General features: G+C 41.6%; 1 long non-coding RNA gene across 1 annotated transcript; it reads right to left on the bottom strand.

Annotated features, from left to right (window-relative positions):
• Positions 1 to 5,080: 5,080 nt before the first annotated feature.
• Positions 5,081 to 18,271, bottom strand: LOC120534535. The gene is made up of 3 exons (XR_005634787.1): positions 18,230 to 18,271; positions 10,937 to 11,113; positions 5,081 to 5,182 (listed from the first exon to the last, which is right to left on the bottom strand). It is a non-coding gene; the product is annotated as an uncharacterized LOC120534535 (long non-coding RNA).
• Positions 18,272 to 21,344: the final 3,073 nt, after the last annotated feature.

Genomic DNA, 21,344 nt, shown 5'->3' with positions numbered 1-21,344 from the left:
AGCTTAATTGGAGTCCACCTGTGGTAAACTCAGTTGATGTGACATGATTTGAAAGGCACACACCTGTCTATAGAAGGTCCCACAGTTGACAGTTCATGTCAGAGCACAAACGAAGCATGAAGTCAAAGGAATTGTCTGCAGGACCTCCAAAACAGGATTGTCTCAAGGCACAAATCTGGGGATGGTTATTGGAAAATTTCTGCTGCTTTGAAGGTCCCAATGAGCACAGTGGCCTCCATCATCCGCAAGTGTAAGAATTTCGAAACCACTAGGACTCTTCCTAGAGCTGGCCAGCCATCTAAACTGAGCGATTGAGGGAGAAGGGCCTTAGTCAGGGAGGTGACCATGAACCCGATGGTTACTCTGTCTGAGCTCCAGAGGACCACTGTGGAGAGAGGAGAACCTTCCAGAAGGACAACCATCTCTGCAGCAATCCACCAATCAGGCCGGTATGGTAGAGTGGCCAGACGGAAGTCACTCTTTCGTAAAAGGCACATGGCAGCCCAAAAGGCACCTGAAGGACTCTCAGACCATGATAAACAAAATTCTGTGGTCTGATGAGACAAAGATTGAACTCTTTGGTGTGAATGCCAAGCGTCACGTTTGGAGGAAACCAGGCACCGCTCATCACCAGGCCAGTACCATCCCTACAGTGAAGCATTGTGGTGGCAGCATCATGCTGTGGGGGGCAGGAACTGGGAGACTAGTCAGGATAAAGGGAAAGATGACTTCAGCAATGTACAGAGACATCCTGGATGAAAACCTGCTTCACAGCATTTTTGACCTCAGACTGGGGCGACGGTTCATCTTTCAGCAGGACAACGACCCTAAGCACACAGCCAAGATATCAAAGGAGTGGCTTCAGGACAACTCTGTGAATGTCCTTGAGTGGCCCAGCCAGAGCCCAGACTTGAATGTGATTGAACATCTCTGGAGAGATCTTAAAATGGCTGTGCACCAACGCTTCCCATCCAACCTGATGGAGCTTGAGAGGTGCTGCAAAGAGGAATGGGCGAAACTGGCCAAGGATAGGTGTGCCAAGCTTGTGGCATCATATTCAAAAAGACTTGAGGCTGTATTTGCTGCCAAAGGTGCATCGACAAAGTATTGAGCAAAGGCTGTGAAAACTTATGTACATGTGATTTCTCAGTTTTTTTTATTTTTAATAAATTTGCAAAAACTTCAAGTAAACTTTTTTCATGTTGTCATTATGGGGTGTTGTGTGTAGAATTAATTTAATCCATTTTGAAATAAGGCTGTTAACATAACAAAATGTGTAAAAAGTGATGCGCTGTGAATACTTTCCAGATGCACTGTATATCTGACAGTGCTATTGAGATATCTGGAAATACATTCTAAGATTTCTCAAGTGGAGCAGAGACCCAATTTAAGAAATTAATTTGAGATATTGAAAAATGTATTTTACATATCTCAAACAACAGGGATTTTTGAGATTTCTCAAATGCATTTTAAGATATCATAATTATATTTTCAGATATCTTAAAATAACTTCCTGTGCAATCTGCAATTTCTCAAATACAAATTGAGATATCTTAACATAGACAGGAAGTCCTAGTGAAAGAATACAGGAGGTCATTTCGAGAGATCTTTAAATGTATTTGTGATATCTTGAAATATACTGAAAGATATACTGAGATATCTGAAAATGTATTTCAGATATATTAAAATGTCTGTGGCTGTATTTTAAGGTTTCTCAAAGTGTATCTCAGAGATCTCAAAATTGCCAGGAACTTATTTCAGATATCTCAAAATGTTCAGCGTATCATTTCAAGATATCTTGAAATATATGCATTTTCAGATATCTTTAATTTCACTTCTAAAATGCACTTCCAGATATCTCAAAATGTTCATTTGGCTTACCATACAGGAAGCTATTTTAAGATATCTCGAAATATAACTAAGATATTAAAAAGCATTTAAGATATCTTGAAATTCACTTTTATTTGAAACACCTAAAATACATTTTAGACATCACAAATTAATTTCACTAATTCGTTAAAAGGGTCTCTGCTTCACATGAGATATCTTAGAATGTATTTCACAACATCTCAAATACAATTTAAGATAGCTTCAAAAAGACATTAACTTAATTTTGGGTATCTAAATAGCATTTTCAGCTTTCTGCAATACAATTTAAGATATATGAAATACATTTCCAGATGTTTCAAAACATCTTCATGTCCATTTTTAGTCAGTCAGTCATTATCCGACCCGCTATATCCTAACACAGGGTCACGGGGTCTGCTGGAGCCAATCCCAACCAACACAGAATGCAAGGCAGGAACAAATCCCGGGCAGGGTACCAGCCCACCATCCATTTTCAGATACCTCAAACATATTTCAAGATATCTTATAACAGACAGGATGTCAATTTTACAGAAAGTGATTTTGAGATGTCTTGAAATCTTGTGATCACATTATAATTACAATATCATTTCTTCATGACTTTTAGATATGAAATGTCATGAAAGTGCAGTCAAATTGTGTCACTTTGCCCTGAGTCACCCCTAATTTGGTGTACCAGAAGTGAACAGCAGCTTTGTGAATGTCCAGTGGTCTTTTTCATCAACCATTGGACTGGTCCAGCTGGTCTGTCCGGCAGGTTGAACAACTACATTATTTTTATATTGTGGGTTACTAGTTGTCACTTGTCACATAGCCATGTGCACAGAAGTGTCCCCAGGCTTGTCTCAGCTCTTCGTCTTGTCCTCTCTGCTCCTTTTCTCCAGGCTGTGCTCGGCCTTTTTCTAGTCCTACCAGTTTTTGTCTTGGCCCAGTCATGTGAGGTCAGGATTGAACCATGAGTTTGTTCTTGTTGTACTTAGCAGTTGTATTGTGCTAATGCCCACTTGTCCGTTTTAAAGACATTGAAATAAGTTGACTCAAAGCCATCGTGTGACTCCTATGTGGCCTCTATGATCCCCGTGCTCTTAACTGGCTTGTGATGGCCTTGGTCGCCTGCAGCTGTCACACTCCCTTGAAACAGAGACATCAACAGTCAAGTCTGAGGATGAGCCGAGAAATAAGGACACAAACGAGCAAAAGGAGATGGTAAGTACTGAGTGATCTTATGATACAACTGAAGAAAGTGTTCAAAACCAAAATAAAGTGCAGTACTTCTTCAATAAATAAGTTAATGAATGAATTAATATTACCCAATAAAAAGAGTGGTTTTGATCGAAATTAAAATCACATTAAATAGTCAATAAATAATCCACAGATAAAAAAGAGGTAGGTTTTGTCCTTACCCCTTGAGTGCTGTGTGCTCACTCCTCTCATGGCCACTTCTTGACCTCCACTCCACTGCATCAGATCAGCTACATTTCTCCATTTACTTTATTTCTCATTTATACTCCATCTCCATCTTTTCATATTTCTTTCCTGTTCAGTTCTGTTCTTGACTATCCTGCTCAGCTCATTTTAAACTCACTGGGGTGCAGGTGTCTAATTACAGACTCCAGAACACTAATGAGGACACTGGCTGAACCACACGTGTCTGCAGGTGTAAAGTGTGCTCTGCCAATTCACCACCAACACTCCAGGGCTGCTCTGCTCCCCCACACTACCACATCCACCTACGCCCCTCTGAGTCCACCATTTTAATTTAAAAACCTGCACACAACCACTGACCCCTGACATGTGTCACCACACAGCTTTGTATTTAGTAGTAAAGAGAATCACGCAGTGACCAGAGTGACCAGTGGAGCACAGGACTAGTGTGACAGGTGTCCTTAGTGATGTCAAATTATTCACATCTCCAGTCTGCCATTTGATTGTCTGATGGCATTGAGAAAGACCCTGACTGACTGAAATGACAAAAAAAGGATTTGTGAGGCAGAGGGTTTGGACCTGTGATGACATCAGCGAAGACCATGTGTGTATAAAAATATCAAAAAGGCGCTATATACTGGATTATTGAGAAAGTCACGTGACAGCCTACACTGATCATGTGGTGAGATTCTTGTTTTAATGTCCCACAAGAGACACAAGTGTGGGTTAACAAACACAATAGGGCGCCACTCCTCACACTGGAGTATCTCACTGACACCCCCATTGAGGTCACCTTCCCAGAATCCTCTCAGTGTCTCTGGACGTCTACTGCACATGATGGGTGTGTCCACCTGTCGGTCACGAAGCCCACTGACAGATATATGTCGATGTCCTGTGTAGACCTGGGGGTCATGTCTTGTAGAATGATGTCGGCCAGTTCAGTCCACTTGGATATAATGGAGGTCACTTCCTTTGTCTCCCAAATTACTGTCCACACTGCCTTCAGTCCTAATCCTCTCCTCCCTGTGACCTTCTCTTTCTGTGTATGGCTGGCTAGTCATTTCTACTGCTGCTGTCCACCTTTCCTCCTGTTCCTCTGTCTGTCCTCGTCTCTCTACTTCTCCTCTGCCTTGTCCTCCTCTTTTATTTGCCCTTTTCTTCATTTTGTTCATCTCCTTCTCTTGTCTCTCCTTATCTTTATTCTTCTATTCTATTTGTTCTTATTTGTCACTCTAGTCCAGCTCTAGCTGTCACTCCTCTTTGTCTTCTGTCACTTTAGTCGTCTTTTCTCGTCAAACTGACTGTGTTTCTTCTACTTATTCTATTTTAGTGATTTTTAATAAACTTTATTGAGGACATCAGAGGAGTGTAAGGGGGAAAGTGACAATGGAGGACAGAAACAAATACGAGATTAAAATAAAGAATGGACAGCGTGGGCTTGTGGGAAAAGAAATAAAACAACAGTCTGGACAGAAAGGATGAGGAGAGTGACCAGTGTGGTGGAGGGGCTCAGGGTCACAATGCTGTCTTTATGAATTGAATTATTAAAGAGAAATCTGCAGTTGTGTCACCTCACTTTCATCTGTCTGTCCATAGGGGACACTACAGTCTGTCCTGATTAAACACAACGTTTTTGTTCTGGGAGTGGAGAAGTCAAAGCCGTAATGTTGCAAGAAATGAAAAACACACTCACACACATTTGTTGTTCACTTACTCCAGTTTCTCTAATTTGCAGTTTTCACTCCTCAGCCTCTCACACAGCTGATCCACTCCTGAATCCTCCATGTTGTTGTTGTAGCTCAGGTCCAGTTCAGTCAGTCGTGAGGGTGGAGCTAAAATAGCTGAGGAGAGAGCTGAGCAACATGAGGAGGTGAGATGACAATAAGACAGGCTGTGGAGAAGAAGAGAGAGAAGTGAGGACATGAGGAGAGACAGACAGACAGACAGAAGGACAAACAACACAAAGGTTCAATGGCCACTTGTAATCTGACTTTTCACTGAAGTGCAGTGTGAACACGAGACCACTGCCATTCTTATAAAGTAAGGCGCTATATACCTGACAGGTTCTCCTGCCTTCACGCTGGACTAACTGGTGCAAAGTCATTCAGACTGACATGTGGACATCAACACTGGATAAGAACGTCACAGACATGAGACTGACGGCGTCCTGCACTCAGGTGACCAGATGGACTTGTCACAGGTGACCACGGGGTGAGGATGACAAACTGGAATTCTTGTCTGTCATTTACCACTCAGGACTGGCAGCTCTAATGGTGACCAGCAGCAGGTCTGTTTTTCTCCGTGTTTGTCAAAGTTTTTTTTTATTTGTTCTGATTAATTTTTAATTATGTGTTCATTTTCTGAACAGGAATAAAGGAATATATGTGTCTCTGAAGTGTTATGGAGTCTCGTCTTTTATTTGTTTGTATTATTTTGGTGATACTTTTTCACTTCACTTGCTGTTGTCCCAATGTGTCTCTTAGATCACTAGGACAGCATTTTTTCACTTAAGAAACATAGCAAAAAGTTAGACCTCTTATATCACTAAAAGATGCTGAGAAATTAGTTCATGTTTTTGTTTTCAGTCGACTAGATTACTTTGATGCACTCCTCTCAGGACCACCCAAAAAAGACATAAATTGTAAAAGTTATAAAGTGCTGAATGCAGCTGCTAGAATCCTAACTAGGAAAAGGAAATCTGAACACATTTCTCCAGTTTTGATGTCACTACACTGGTTACCTGTGTCATTCAGAATTGACTTTAAAATTCTGCTTATGGTTTATAAAACCTGAAATAATCTCACTCAATCTTATATATCAGAGGGTCTGACACCATATATACCAAATTGTAACCTTAGATCCTCAAATGAGTGTCTCCTTAGAATTCCAAGAACTAAACTTAAAAGAAGTGGTGAGGCGGCCTTCTGCTGTTATGCACCTAAAATCTGGAATAGCCTGCCAATAGAAATTCGCCAGGCTGACACAGTAGAGCACTTTAATGGCTGTGCACCGACGCTTCCCATCCAACCTGATGGAGCTTGAGAGGTGCTGCAAAGAGGAACGGGCAAAACTGGCCAAGGATAGGTGTGCCAAGCTTGTGGCATCATATTCAAAAAGACTTGAGGCTGGAATTGCTGCCAAAGGTGCATCGACAAAGTATTGAGCAAAGGCTGTGAATACTTATGTACATGGGATTTCTCAGTTATTTTTTTATTTTTAATAAATTTGCAAAAACCTCAAATAAATTCTTTTTGCATTGTCATTATGGGGTGTTGTCTGTAGAATTTTGAGGAAAAAAATGAATTTAATCCATTTTGGAATAAGGCTGTAACATAACAAAATGTGTAAAAAGTGATGCGCTGTGAATACTTTCCAGATGTACTGTATATCTGAAAATGCTATTGAGATATCTGGAAATACATTCTAAGATTTCTCAAGTGGAGCAGAGACCCAATTTAAGAAATTAATTTGAGATATTGAAAAATGTATTTTACATATCTCAAACAACAGGGATTTTTGAGATTTCTCAAATGCATTTTAAGATATCATAATTATATTTTCATATATCTTAAAATAACTTCCTGTGCAATCTGCAATTTCTCAATTACAAATTGAGATATCTTAACATAGACAGGAAGTCCTAGTGAAAGAATACAGGAGGTCATTTCGAGAGATCTTTAAATGTATTTGTGATATCTTGAAATATACTGAAAGATATAATGAGATATCTGAAAATGTATTTCAGATATATTAAAATGTCTGTGGCTGTACTTTAAGGTTTCTCAAAGTGTATCTCAGAGATCTCAAAACTGCTAGGAACTTATTTCACATATCTCAAAATGTTCAGCGTATCATTTCAAGATATCTTGTAATATATGCATTTTCAGATATCTTTAATTTCACTTCTAAAATGCACTTCCAGATATCTCAAAATGTTCATTTGGCTTACCATACAGGAAGCTATTTTAAGATATCTCGAAATATAACTAAGATATTAAAAAGCATTTAAGACATCTTGAAATTCACTTTTATTTGAAACACCTAAAATACATTTTAGACATCACAAATTAATTTCACTAATTCTTTAAAAGGGTCTCTGCTTCACATGAGATATCTTAGAATGTATTTCACGATATCTCAGATACAATTTAAGATAGCTTCAAAAAGACATTAACTTAATTTTGGGTATCCAAATAGCATTTTCAGCTTTCTGCAATACAATTTAAGATATATGAAATACATTTCCAGATGTTTCAAAACATCTTCATGTCCATTTTCAGTCAAGCAGTCATTATCCGACCCGCTATATCCTAACACAGGGTCACGGGGTCTGCTGGAGCCAATCCCAACCAACACAGAATGCAAGGCAGGAACAAATCCCGGGCAGGGTACCAGCCCACCATCCATTTTCAGATACCTCAAACATATTTCAAGATATCTTATAACAGACAGGATGTCAATTTTACAGAAAGTGATTTTGAGATGTCTTGAAATCTTGTCATAACATTATAATTACAATATCCTTTCTTCATGACTTTTAGATATGAAATGTTATGAAAGTGCAGTCAAATTGTGTCACTTTGTCCTGAGTCACCCCTATTGTGGTGTAGCAGAAGTGAACAGCAGCTTTGTGAATGTCCAGTGGTCTTTTTCATCAACCATTGGACTGGTCCAGCTGGTCTGTCAGGCAGGTTGAGCAACTTTACATTTTTTTCCTACTGTGAGTTTCTAGTTGTCACTTGTCACATAGCCATGTTCACAGAATTGTCCCCAAGCTTGTCTCAGCTCTTCTTCTTGTCCTCTCTGCTCCTTTTCTCCAGGCTGTGCTTGGCCTTTTTCTAGTCCTACCAGTTTTTGTCTTGGCCCAGTCATGTGAGGTCAGGATTGAACCATGAGTTTGTTCTTGTTGTACTTAGCAGTTGTATTGTGCTAATGCCCACTTGTCCGTTTTAAAGACATTGAAATAAGTTGACTCAAAGCCATCGTGTGACTCCTATGTGGCCTCTATGATCCCCATGCTCTAAACTGGCTTGTGATGGCCTTGGTGGCCTGCAGCTGTCACACTCACATGAAACTGAGAGGTCAATAGTCAAGTCTTAGGATGAGCCGAGAAATAAGGACACAAACAAGCAAAAGGAGATGGTAAGTACTGAGTGATCTTATGATAAAACTGAAGAAAGTGTTCAAAACCAAAATAAAGTGCAGTACTTCTTCAATAAATAAGTTAATGAATGAATTAATATTACCCAATAAAAAGAGTGGTTTTGATCAAAATTAAAATCACATTAAATAGTCAATAAATAATCCACAGATAAAAAAGAGGTAGGTTTTGACCTTACCACTCAAGTGCCGTATGCTCACTTCTCTCACAGCCACTTCTTCACCTCCACTCCACTGCATCAGATCAGCCACAATTCTGTATTTACTTTATTTCTCATTTCACCTCTGTCTCCATCTTTTCATATTTCTTTCCTGTTCAGTTCTGTTCTTGACTATCCTGCTCAGCTCATTTTAAACTCACTGGGGTGCAGGTGTCTAATTACAGACCCCAGAACACTAATGAGGACACTGGCTGAACCACACGTGTCTGCAGGTGTAAATTTACCACCAACACTCCAGGGCTGATCTGCTCCCCTACACTACCACAGCCACCTACGCCCCTCTGAGTCCACCATTTTAATTTAAAAACCTGCACACAACCACTGACCCCTGACATGTGTCACCACACAGCTTTGTATTTAGTAGTAAAGAGAATCACGCAGTGACCAGAGTGACCAGTGGGGCACAGGACTAGTGTGACAGGTGTCCTTGGTGACGTCAAATTATTCACATCTCCAGTCAGCCATTTGATTGTCTGCTTGCATTGAGGAAGACCCTGACTGACTGAAATGAGAAAAGAAGGATTTGTGAGGCAGAAGGTCTGGACCTGTGATGATTTCAGTGAAGACCATGTGTGTATAAAAATATCAAAAAGGCGCTATATACTGGATTACTGAGAAAGTCATGTGACAGCCTGACCTGATCATGTGGTGAGATTCTTGTTTTAATGTCCTACAAGAGACACAAGTGTGAGTTACAAACACAAGAGGTCGCCACTCCTCACACTGGAGTATCTCACTGATACGCCCACTGAGGTCACCTTCCCAGAATCCTCTCAGTGTCTCTGACGTCTACTGCACATGATGTGTGTGTCCACCTGTCGGTCACTAAGCCCACTGACAGATATATGTTGATGTCCTGTGTAGACCTGGGGGTCATGTCTTGTAGAATGATGTCGGCCTGTTCAGTCCACTTGGCTATAATGGCGGTCACTTCCTGTGTCTCCCACCTTACTGTCCACACTGCCTTCAGTCCTAATCCTCTCCTCCCTGTGACCTTTTCTTTCTCTGTATGGCTGGCTGGTCATTTCTACTGCTGCTGTCCACCTTTCCTCCTTTTCTTCTGTCTCTCCTTTTCTCTCTCCTATTTCTTATCCTCTGCTTTGTTCTCCACTTGTATTTGCCCTTTTCTTCATTCTGTTCATCTCTTTCTCTTGTCTCTCATTATCTTTGCTTTTCTATTCTCCTCGTCCTTATCTGTCACTCCAGTTCAGCTCTATCTGTCCACTCTTCGTTGTCTTCTGTCACTTTAGTCGGCTCTTCTCCTCACTCTGACTGTGTTTCTCCTCCTTATTCTATTTTATTGATTTTACCAACTTTAGTGAGGACATCAGAGGAGTGTAAGGGGAAAGTGACAATGGAAGACAGCAACAAGTATGAGATTAAAATTAAGAATGGACAGCGTGGGCTTGTGGGACAAGAAATAAAACAACAGACTGGACAGATAGAATGAGGAGCTTGACCAGTGTGGTGGAGGGGCTCAGGGTCACAATGCTGTCTTTATGAATTGAATTATTAAAGGGAATCTGCAGTTGTGTCACCTCACGTCCATCTGTCTGTCCATAAGGGACACTGCAGTCTGTCCTGATTAAACACAGTGTTTGTGTTGTGAGAGTGGAAAAGTCAGAGCCATAATGTGACAAGAAATAAAGTACAGGAGACAGACACACACTGTGGTGGATTGCCGGCATTTCACTCCGGCCCTCACCCCCAGGCCGCCAGGAGCAGCTCTCCCGACAGCATGATCATGCCCCGAGTTCCAGCAGGGCATCAAGGACTATGTAGTGTTTATACACAGCCCTGCTGGATACCTTGGGGGCCACCATACGTCGCTGTAGGGTGGCTCGTAGGCTCTTATGTGCCCTATGACCCGGGAGTGCATCACGGTCACGTGACAGGAAGAAACAACGTGCTCCCGGGTTGAAGAAAAGGACTGTTTACCCTGACCCGGAAGGAATAAGGAACTGTGGACTGATTGGGCAGGAACTCCTCTGGGTCATGGGCTATAAAAGGACTATGGGCCAGTCCAGACACTGAGCTGAGCTGGGAGGTAGGAGGGCGAAGTGTCTGGGCGAGGAGGAGCGAATATTGGAGTGTGGTTTTGTGATTGAAGAGTGGAGGGTGCTTTGTGCACTGTATAATAATAAAAATAATAATTATTATACTTTTACGTGGTGTTTGGAGTGGTACCTGAGGGTGTTAGAGGTGGACCACGCCTCAATATGCTACAACACACACAAACACACACACTCTTGTTGTTCACTTACCTCAGTTTCTCTAATTTGCAGTTTTCACTCCTCAGCCCCTCACCCAGCTGATTCACTCCTGAGTCCTCCATGTTGTCATTGACACTCAGTTTCAGTTCAGTCAGTCGTGAGTGTGGAGAAGAAAGAGCTGAAGAGAGAGCTGAGCAACATGAGGAGGTGAAACTAGAAAGAGACAGTCTGTGGAGAAGAAGAGAGAGAAGTGAGGACATGAGGAGAGACAGACAGACAGAAGGACAAACAACACAAAGGTTCAATGGCCACTTGTATTCTGACTTTTCACTGAAGTGCAGTGTGAACACGAGACCACTGCCATTCTTATAAAGTAAGGCGCTATATACCTGACAGGGTCTCCTGCCTTCACGCTGAACTGACTGGTGCCAAGTTATTCAGACTGACATGTGGACATCAACACTGGATAAGAACATCACAGACATGAGACTGACGGCGTCCTGCACTCAGGTGACCAGATGGACTTGTCACAGGTGACCACAGGTGAGGATGACAAACTGGAATTCTTGTCTGTCATTTACCACTCAGGACTGGCAACTCTAGTGGTGACCAGCAGCAGGTCTGTTTGTCTCTGTCTTTGTTGAAGTTTTTTTATTTGCTGTTATTAATTTTTAATTATGGGTTCATTATCTGAACAGGAATAAAGGAGTATATGTGTCCCTGAAGTGTTATGGAGTCTCCGCTTTTATTTGTTTGTATTATTTTGGTGATATTTCTTCACTTTTCTTGTTGTTGTCCTGATGCATCTTCTATTCACCTGAGTGATTCAGTCCAGCCAGGAGTTTCTACTGTGACGGTACCTGCCAGGTGCAGACACAGACCAGAGCTGCTTCCAGAACTTTCCACTTTAATGAGATAGGTTAAGTCTGATGGAGGTGATAAGCGGAGGACACTGAAATGGGGCAGATGTTGAGGGGCTAATTTGAGTTATCAGGTAACCCAACACATTCCACTTTGACTGTAATAATAGCGACTGTGCAGTCCTTACATAATCAACTTGATGATCACAAACTAAAGCTTGTGTTCAGACAGAATACAGAGAAGCCTGCATTATGGAGATGTGGCTCTCTGAGTCCATCAGTGTCATGGAGGTCATCGTTGAGATGCCATCATCTCAGGTAAAGGGCCCGGTGGCGTCTGCCCATCTGTATATAAATGGTGGTCTCAGTCAGTAACAGTCAGAAAAGCAGTGAGCTCTGCAGACATTGAGCTGCTCAGTGTGTCACTCAGACCACTCTACTCATCCAGAGAATTTCCACAAATATTTGTCATCATTGTTTGTATTCATTCTAAGACTCACCCATCGATGTCAACAGAGACGATTATCACAGCTTTAGTCGACACGCTGAAAGTGAACACTCAGCTCAAAGCATCAGAAGCCTAACATTTGTCACCAGGCCTTAAAACAAAGGCACCAAAAGCACAAACACATTTACTGATTTGCACTTTGTTTGTAATTCTGCAGCACTCTTGTAAAATACTCCTCACTATTTCTTACATTCAACACTTTTTGTAGGAAATTAAAAGACCACAAGAAGACAGTGAAGCTCTGGAGTGAAGATTCAATCCAAAGTCTCCAAGGCTGCTTTCATTGTACATACTGAGATCTTTTTGTATGGCAGGAAAAATTAACATTTAGAGATATCTCAAAATGAATTTCCAATATTTTAAAATGTAATTTACTTCTTAAGATACTTTTTAAGCTGGATGGACTGCTCTCTTTCCTCCCAGACGTCAGCAGCCCACTTCTACACATCGAGGACATGAACATCCACCTGGTCAGTCCTCCTGCTGCAGACTTTCTTGCTCTTCTTTCCTCGTTCAACACACCAACTCACCAATCAAAAGTATGACAGTCTGCTTGCCGTTGCTCTTTCACACAACTGCACTCCTACAAACTGTCACTCCACTACACACATCTCACCACTTCTTCTTTCAATTCTCTCTGTTTATTACCTCTTCTATAACCCCCACTGTTTCCTTCAACAATCACAACTGCTCCTTCTCTCCCACCAGCTACTTTCCTTGGTCTTCTTTGCTCTTTCTCCTCCTGAGCATTTCTCCACTCTCAATACCAATGATGCCACAGTCACCCTATGCTCAACTCTGTTCTCCTGTCTTGACAATGTCTGTCCTCTCTTTTCTAGGCCTGCATGTGGAAGACCCTCCTGCCCCTGGCTTTATGAAGCACTTCAGAGTCAAAAGACTGAGCTTAGGACAGCTGAAAGGAAATGGAGGAAGTCAAAGTCTCAGGCATACCTGGATAAGTATAACCTCTTCTATCATCCTTCTCCTCAGCCACCACCAATGCTAAGGTACATTTCTATCACTCCAGAATTAACAGCACTACTGACACACACTCTCTGTTCTCCACTTTCACCTTCATTCTTAACTCTCCACCACCTCCTCCAAACTCCTTGAATGTGTCAAAGGATGGCTGCTATCAATGGTCTACTCTCATCATCACTGACAGTCATCATCAATCAATCAATCAATCAATCAATCAATCAAAAGCAATCAAAAGCAATGAGACAATATTGATCCTGGTCATGTTCTGAATGCTCTTTGCAGACTGTGGTTTTTGGACTATGCTGTAACCAAGAGGATATCAGAATAATCCAACAAGAACAGCCAAACTTTATCTGAGCTCAATCAGAGCCACTTGAATTGATATCAGGTGTGTGCTAAATACTATTTGAGATGAGGCTTAGTGTGATTGGTTAATTCTGAATGTAGCTACATCCTTAATTATTGAATGGTCTACACACCAAGGGCACCAGGTTTGTGGGGACTTCTTTTTCCTTTTATCACTAAACAGTTTCTGATTTGTTTTCACCTTCTTTGTACAGAATACAATTTGCAATAAAGGTGGTGTCAGTTCTGACAGGATTCATTAATCACACAAAACCTGCCATTTTGAGACTTTTTATAGCCACTGTATGCTGTCAAGTTACTGCTGATGGTCAAAAATGGAGCAGCGCATCTTGTATTCAACCAGCCAGGAGACATGCAAGTCACTCCTCTCTTCAGATTTCTACAAAGTACTTTGGCTCTCTGTAACAGCGCACGTTAAGTTCAAATCCTTGATGCTTTCCCACAGAGTAATTAATGGGTCAACACCTGAGTATATGGAGACACTGGTGAGGTGCTCTGCTCCTTCTTGCCCAATTAAGTCATCCAGTGAACAGCGTCTAGTGATGTCACCTCTCTGTCGTACCAAATATTAGCTCAGACGCTTTTCACGTGGAGCTCCTAGTTGGTTGAACAAGCTGCCCACCTCCATCTGACCTGCTGACTCCCTCAATGTGTTTAAGAAGCGATTGAAGACCCTCCTGCTCTGTGAATACCCGCCAAACAGTCAAAGGATATTTTGTGCTCTGTGAATATCTGTCATATTGTTAAATGATCATTTGTCTTTTATGCTAGCTTTACTGTATAGCTCTTCATTTGTGATGATCAACTTTTGTAACCTGTCCTGCCACACTTGCTTTAATAAGTCCATAGACTGATGTTACTTTTTTATGTTTTTATGTTGACATCCTCTGTAAGTCGCTTCGGACAAAGTGTCTGTCAAGCATTTAAATGTTAATGTCACACAAAGACAGAGTGCCGAGAAATAATGTGCCACCTGACAAAGAGTGCCAGATGACAAGCAGACTTTATAAATATATATAAACATATTAACAAGCTGGCCTGGTGGTCTTATTTAGATTGAAGTGCTGAAGTTTCAGCAAAACTGCTGTCATCTGGACGTGAGCTTTTTGAATTCTAGCTGCCAGCTGCACAGACTTTGTCTTATATGATATCGATATTTTAATGATGTCAGCTGGGACGATATCAGTGCCAAGTCAGCAGCAGGATAAGCTGTGCCAGTCAACGGAGATCTGATAAAAAGGGTGAGTTGGCCACAGTGGCATGATCTCCATCCTAGTTTGGCTAAAGTTAGCCATCCTTCTAAGGAGAGTGAGCTACCAAAAGGAGCAAAGAAAAGAGTCCATTTGGGCCTGCACTGGCGAGCACCTCATGACACTACAACATACAGACATGGAGTTACATGTCAAGAACAAACTCCACAAAGACACAACAAACATAACAACAAAGGAGACATCCATCCATCCATTTTCCAACCCAGTGAATTCAAACACAGGGTCACAGGGGTCTGCTGTAGCCAGTCCCAGCCACCACAGGGCACGAACCATTCCCAGGCAGGGCACCAACCCACCACAGGACACACACACACTAGGGTCAAGTTAGAATCACAAATCCACCCAACCTGCATGTCTTTGGACTATGGGAGGAAACCCAAGCAAAAACAGGGAGAACATGCAAACTCCAGGCAGGGAGGATACAGGAAGTGAACCGAGGTCTCCTTACTGAGAGGCAACAGCGCTACTACTGCACCACCGTGTGAGTATAAACTTTGGTGTGGAGAAGCCTGACAGTCTGTGGAAAGAAGAGTCACACCGTCAGGCAGAAATGACCTCTCTTTCCTGGTATCTTTTACCATACAGCCAGTGAGTAAAGTGTCCAGAGACTGATGGTCCTGCATCATATCTGAAGTCCTGCAGGTGCAGATTCTCCACCAGTTTCTGGGTTGTAAATGCTGAAGTGAAATCAGTGAACAGCATTCTGACATGAGTGTCCTATTTATTGAGGTGGAACAGGGCCAGGTGAAGGGTGAAGGACATGGGATCATTGGAGTGATAAACTGGAGTGGGTCATGTGAGGCTGTGACACCAGTGTTCATGTGCCTCATAAGTAGCCTCTTATGATGACCAGTGTGATTGCCATTGGGTGATGGTCACTGAGGCAGGAGACAGCTGATCTCACTGGCACAAGTCTGATGCTGACAACTTTCAAGCACTTGGGGACAATTGTCTCCATTAGGAAAAGCTAAAGCTGCCTTGTTAGGTGAGATGGAAGGTCTGCTCTCCAAACATTTGTAATATTTTCACATGCATAACACAAATGGCAAAAATTCTAGTGAGGTCAGTAATTGTAATATGATGGACTAGTCCAGCTGGTCTGTCAGGCAGTTGAGCAACTTTACATTTTCTTCTTGTTGTGAGTTACTAGTTGTCACTTGTCACATAGCCATTTGCACAGAATTGTCCCCAAGCTTGTCTCAGCTCTTCATCTTCTTCTTTCTGCTCCTTTTCTCCATGCTGTGCTTGGCATTTTTCTAGTTCTCCCAGTTTTTTGTCTTGGCCCAGTCGTCTGAGCTCAGGCTTGAAAGATTCGAGGTCCTTGTTGTACTTAGCAGTAGTTTTGTGCTAATGTCCACTTGTCCATTCTAAAGACATTGAAATATGTTGACTTAAAGCCATCCTGTGACTCCTCTGTGGCCTCTCTGATCCCCGTGCACTTAACTGGCTTGTGATGGCCTTGGTGGTCTGCAGCTGTCACACTCACATGAAACTGAGAGGTCAATTGTCAAGTCTGAGGATGAGTCGAGCAATAAGGACACAAAAAAGCAAAAGGAGATGCAAAAGTGGTAAATGGTTTGACAATACAATAAAAGGAAGTGTTCAAAACCAAATAAAGTGCAGTACTTCTTCAATAAATAAGTTAATAAATAAAAAATAAATAAATAAATAAATAAATAAATATTCCCCAATAAAAATAAAAATAAAATATTCTTTGGTGGAGGTTAAAATCACAGTAAAGAGTCAATAAATAATCCATAGATAAAAACTAGGCAGGTTTCAACCTTACTCATTGAGCGCTCTCAGGCCCACTGCTTGACCTCCACTCTACTGCATCAGATCAGCCACAATTCTGCATTTGCTTTATTTCTCATTTAACCTCCGTCTCCTTCTTTTCAATTTTCTCATTTTAATCTCAGTGGGTGCAGGTGTCTAATTCCACACCCCAGGGTGCTAATGAGGACACTGGCTGAACCACACGTGTCTGCAGGTGTAAAGTGCGCTCCGCCAATTCACCACCAACACTCCAGGGCTGCTCTGCTCCCCCACACTACCACATCCACCTGCGCCCCTCTGAGTCCACCATTTTAATTTAAAAACCTGCAGACAACCACTGACCCCTGACATGTGTCACCACACAGCGTTATATTTAGTAGTAAAGAGAATCACGCAGTGACCAGATTGACCAGTGGAGCACAGGACTAGTGTGACAGGTGTCCTTAGTGATGTCAAATTATTCACATCTCCAGTCGGCCATTTGATTGTCTGATGGCATTGAGAAAGACCCTGACTGACTGAAATGACAAAAAAAGGATTTGTGAGGCAGAGGGTCAGGACCTGTGATGACATCAGTGAAGACCATGTGTGTATAAAAATATCAAAAAGGCGCTATAAACTGGATTATTGAGAAAGTCACGTGACAGCCTACACTCATCATGTGGTGAAATTCTTGTTTTAATGTCCCACAAGAGACACAAGTGTGAATTACAAACACAAGAGGGCGCCACTCCTCACACTGGAGTATCTCACTGACACGCCCACTGAGGTCACCTTCCCAGAATCCTCTCAGTGTCTCTGGTAATCTACTGCACATGATGTGTGTGTCCACCTGTCGGTCACTAAGCCCACTGACTGATATATGTTGATGTCCTGTGTAGACCTGGGGGTCATGTCTTGTAGAATGATGTCGGCCTGTTCAGTCCACGTGGCTATAATGGCGGTCACTTCCTGTGTCTCCCACCTTACTGTCCACACTGCCTTCAGTTCTAATCCTCTCCTCCCTGTGACCTTCTCTTTCTCTGTATGGCTGGCTGGTCATTTCTACTGCTGCTGTCTACTTTTCATCCTGTTCCTCTGTCTGTCCTCCCCTCTCTCCTTCTCCTTATCCTCCTCTTTTATTCGTCCTTTTCTTCATTCTGTTCAGCTCCTTCTCTTGTCTCTCCATATCTTTGCTATTCTATTCTCCTTGTCCTTATCTGTCACTCCAGCACAGCTCTAGCTGTCCACTCCTCTTTGTCTTCTGTCACTTTAGTCGGCTCTTCTCCTCACACTGACTGTGTTTCTCCTCCTTATAGTGATTTTTAACAAACTTCAGTGAGGACATCAGAGGAGTGTAAGGAGGAAAGTGACAATGGAGGACAGGAACAAGTAGGAGATTAACATAAAGAATGGACAGTGTGGGCTTGTGGGACAAGAAATAAAACAACAGTCTGGACAGAGAGGATGAGAGAGTGACCAGTGTGGTGGAGGAGCTCATGGTCACAATGCTGTCTTTATGAATTGAATTATTAAAGGGAAATCTGCAGTTGTGTCACCCCATGTCCATCTGTCTGTTCATACACACTTGTTGTTCACTCACCTTAGCTTCTTTAATTTACAGTTTTCACTCCTCAGCCCCTCACACAGCTGATCCACTCCTGAATCCTCCATGTGGTAGCCACTCAGGTTCAGTTCAGTCAGTCGTGAGTGTGGATCAGAAAGAGCTGAGGAGAGAGCTGAGCAACATCTGGAGGTGAGATGACAATAAGACAGGCTGTGGGGTAAATGAGAGAGAAGTGAGGACATGAAGAGAGACAGACTGTCAGACAGACAGAAGGACAAACAACACAAAGGTTCAATGGCCACTTGTATTCTGACTTTTCACTGAAGTGCAGTGTGAACACGAGACCACTGCCATTCATATAAAGTAAGGCGCTATATACTTGACAGGGTCTCCTGTCTTCATGCTGGACTGACTGGTGCCAAGTCATTCAGACTGACATGTGGACATGAACACTGGATAAGAATGTCACAGACATGAGACTGACGGCGTCCTGCTCTCGTGTGACCAGATGGACTTGTCACAGGTGACCATGTGGTGAGGATGAAAAAATGGAATTATTGTGTGTCATTTACCACTCAGGACTGACAGCTCTACTGGCGGGCAGTAGAAATTTTTTTATTTGTTTTTATTAATTTTTAATAATGGGTTCATTTTCTGAACAGGAAGTAAGGAATATATGTGTCCCTAAAGTGTTATGAAGTGTCTGATTTTATTTGTGTCTACTGTGACGGTACCTGCCAAGTGCAGACACAGACCAGAGCTGCTTCCAGAACTTTCTGCTTTGAAGACACAGGATGAGTCTGATGAAGATGACAAGCAGAGGAAACTGAAATGGGTCAGATGTGGAGGGTCTCGTTTGAGGTATCAGGTAACCCAACACACTCCACTTCGACTGTAATAATGGCGACTGTGCAGTCCTTACGTAATCAACTTGATGAATTACAAACTAAAGCTTAGGTTCAGACAGAATAAAGAGAAGCCTGAATTATGGAGACGTGGCTCTCTGAGTACATCAGTGTCATGGAGCTCATCATTGTGATGGCATCGTCACTGGTAAAGTGCGTCTGCCCATCTGTATATAAATGGTGGTCTCAGTCAGTAACAGTCAGAAAAGCAGTGAGCTCTGCGGACATTGAGCTGCTCAGCATGTCATTTAGACCACTCTACTCATCCAGACAATTTCCACAAATATTTGTCACCCTTATTTGTATTCATCCTAAGGCTTACCCATCGATGTCAACAGAGACGATTATCACAGCTTTAGTCAACACGCTGAAAGTGAACACTCAGACCAAAGCATCAGAAGCCTAATCTTTGTCACCGGGCCTTAAACAAAGGCACCAAAGCAACAAACACATTTTCTGATTTGCACTTTGTTTGTAATTCTGCAGCACTCTTGTGAAATACTCCACACTATTTCTTACATTCAACACCTTCTGTAGGAATTTAAAAGTCCACAAGAAGACAGTGAAGCTCTGGAGTAAAGATTCAATCCAAAGTCTCCAAGGCTACTTTCATTGTCTAGACTGAGATCTTTTCATGGACTCCTGCACTGATTTTTAAATGGTGCACATGGCATTTAGCTGTTTGTTCACCCAGTTTGTCTCAAGCCCAACATGTGGTGATGCCTGTCAAGATCTCATCTTCTTAAATGATAAAGACAGAGGAACAGGAACAGAAGATACTGAGACTTTAAATAGCAGTGATCACAACATGGACAAATGTGAGACAATCTTTGGAAACTCACAAATGTACACCAAAACAGAGACTTCTAACTTGAAAAAAGCAGACTTTATGGAGATGAGGATGTATCTACAAAACATAAAATGGCAAAGCAAAACCTCAGCAACTCTAAATGACAATTGGTGTCACTTCAGAGATCTTCTGAACCAGACTCAAAGAGAGTTCATTTCAAAAACCAATTAAACAAAAGGACTTAAAATGAGTCAAAATGGATAAATAGGAGAATGATAAATAGATTAAAACTGAAAAGTTCACTGTACATGAAGATTTGAAACATCAAAAGAGAAACTGAAATAAAAAATAATAAAGAAGCCAAGACAAACCACAAGTTCATTTTTTAGCTCAACTCCAGCAAGCAGACAATACAAGAGAATTTAAGAATCCTTAAGGACATGAATGGAGAAACCATTGAAAATGACATTGAAACAGCAAATGAACTGAACAAATATTTCACCCAAGCATTTATAAATGAAGAAACAAGTGGAATGCCTCATGTGCTCTGGACACAGTGGCTCCCCTTAAAACAAAAGTGATTAAAGCACATAGAAACTCTTCCTGTTTTAATGAAAACACAACAGCTCTTAAATCAGAGTGTCAAAAACTGGAGCACAGATGAAGAACAACAAAGCTACATGTCTTTCAAATTGTATGGACAGAGAGTCTTAATAAATATAAAAAAGCTCTCTTTAAAGCTCGCTTAGAATGCTATTCTACAATAATCGAATACGAATGGCTAAATTAACAAATGGGAATTCAGATCTGCAGTGCAAAATACCAACAGATATTAGCAGTACAGACTTTATGAACTTCTTCAATGAGAAAATTAAAAATATAAGATCCCAGATCTCAGCATCACAGTACAAACCAAATACTAGCTTAGCAGACCCTGTCGCACATTGCATTCAGCACTTTAGTAATTTTAATCCTGTAACTGAGCAGGAAGTCTTAACTTTAATTACTAAAATGAAGCCCACTACTTGTTCCCTAGATCCAGTGCCAACAAAACTAGTAAAAAGTGCAATGGATGTTCTTGCAGCGCCTATTCTAACCGTTATCAATAGTTCATTACTGCATGGTACCGTACCTGATGCACTAAAAGTGTCAGTCATTAAACCTTTACTTAAAAGGTCAGACCTAGACCCACACATACTAAATAATTATAGGCCTATTTCAAATTTACCATTTCTCTCTAAAATACTAGAGAAAGTAGTCGCCAGTCAGCTTCAGTCACACCTTATGCATTACAATTTATTTGAGAAATTCCAGTCTGGTTTTCGCACTGGTCATAGTACAGAAATGGCACTAACACGGGTTGTAAATGACATTCTGATATCCTCTGATGAAGGAAACTCCACTGTAATTATGTTGTTGGACTTAAGTGCAGCATTTGACACCATTGACCATTCTA

The sequence above is a fragment of the Polypterus senegalus genome, chromosome 8, assembly GCF_016835505.1.
Source record: "Polypterus senegalus isolate Bchr_013 chromosome 8, ASM1683550v1, whole genome shotgun sequence".
Taxonomy (NCBI): Eukaryota; Metazoa; Chordata; class Cladistia; order Polypteriformes; family Polypteridae; genus Polypterus; species Polypterus senegalus.
The sequence above is the reverse complement of the archived record's forward strand: the minus strand, read 5'-3'. Positions and strand labels throughout refer to the sequence as shown.